Below are 1,645 nucleotides of genomic sequence, written 5' to 3' on the forward strand. Positions count from 1 at the left end.
GAAAAAGACAGAACTTGTGCAGGAAAATGAAGATAGAATGCTATCAGCAGAAAAAAAAACCTTTTATTTATGAGACTTTTATACAAACTTCATGATAACCACAAAACAAAAATCCAGAGCAGAGATATGAAATTTTAAAAAAAGATAAAACTGAGAAAAATATCATAAAAAGCTACACCAAACTTAAATGGCAGACAGAAACACAAGGGAAAAGAAGTAATGGAGATATAGAGTGATCAGAAAACAAAAGACAAAATGGCAGTAATAAGTCCTCGTATGTTAATAGTCACCCTAATTGTAAATGAATTGAACTCATCAATCAAAAGTCACAAAGTAGCTAGATGGAATAAAAAACAAGACCCAGTCTACAGCCATGCTACCTTGAACACACCTGATCCTGTCTAATGTTGGAACCTAAGCAGGGTTGGGCCTGGTTAGTATTTGGATGGGAGACCACCTAGGAAGACCAGGTGCTGTAGGCATTAAAAAAAAAAAAAAAAAAGACCCAACTATATGCTGCCTTCAGGAGACCCATCTCAGCTCTAAAGACAAATATAGGTTCAAAGTGAAGAGTAGATGATACTCCAAGGAAATGGTAGCCAAAAGTAAGTGAGTATAGTGATATTACTATCAGACAAAATAGATTTTAACCCAAAAAAGGTAATGAGACAAAATGGACATTATTTAATAATAAAAGTGACAACCCATTAAGAAGACAAAACAGTTAAGATATATGCATGCAACATAGGAGCATCAAAATATATAAAGCAATTATAAACAGACCTAAAGAGAGAAATTGACAGTCACAGAATAATAGTAGAAAACTTTAATACCCCACTTACATTAATAAATAGATCCAGACAAAAAGTCAACAAGTAACGTCAGCCTTAAATGATCCATTAAATCAGATAAACATAATGGATATGTATATAGAACATCCCACCCAAAAGCAGCAAAATATACATTCTTCTCAAGTGCCAGTTGAACATTTTTAAGGACAGACCATATGTTGGGACACAAAACAGTAAATTTCAATAAATTTCAAAATTCAATAAATTTAAAGTTGAAATCATATCAAATATCTTTTCTGGTAGCAATGGTATGAAACTGGAAATCAACTACCTAAAGAAAGGTGGAAAATCACAAATGTGTAAAGATTGAATAACGTGTTATTGAACAACTACTGGACCAACAAAAAAATCAAAGAAAAAATTAAAAATACATGGAGACAACAAAAAATTACAACATACCAATACTATAGGACAAGCAGTACTAAGAGGAAATAAAGCCTTACTTCAAGAAACAAGAAAAATTTCAAATAAACCATCTAAACTTGCACCTAAAACAAATAGAAAAAGAAGAAAAAAACCAAGCCCCAATTCAGTAGAAGGAAGGAAATAATAAAACTAAATAATAATAAAGACTTAAAAGACAATAGAAAAGATCAATAACACTAAGAACTGATTCTTTGAAAGATAAATAAAATTGACAAATCTTTAGCTAAACTCACTAAAAAGGAGAAAAGGCTCAAATAAATAAAATCAGAAATGAAAAAGGAGAAGTTATAAAGGATACTACAGAAATACAAAGGATCTTAACAGACTAAAGAAAAATATGTCAACAAATTGGACAACATAGAATTGAA

The 1,645-nt window shown here is 30.9% G+C and overlaps 1 pseudogene; it reads left to right on the forward strand.

The window, feature by feature from the left end:
• The first annotated feature begins 363 nt into the window (after positions 1-363).
• On the forward strand, positions 364-482 carry LOC120608370 (uncharacterized; annotated as a pseudogene).
• Positions 483-1,645: the final 1,163 nt, after the last annotated feature.

This window comes from Pteropus medius, unplaced genomic scaffold, assembly GCF_902729225.1.
Source record: "Pteropus medius unplaced genomic scaffold, Ma_sr-lr_union100, whole genome shotgun sequence".
Classification (NCBI taxonomy): domain Eukaryota; kingdom Metazoa; phylum Chordata; class Mammalia; order Chiroptera; family Pteropodidae; genus Pteropus; species Pteropus medius.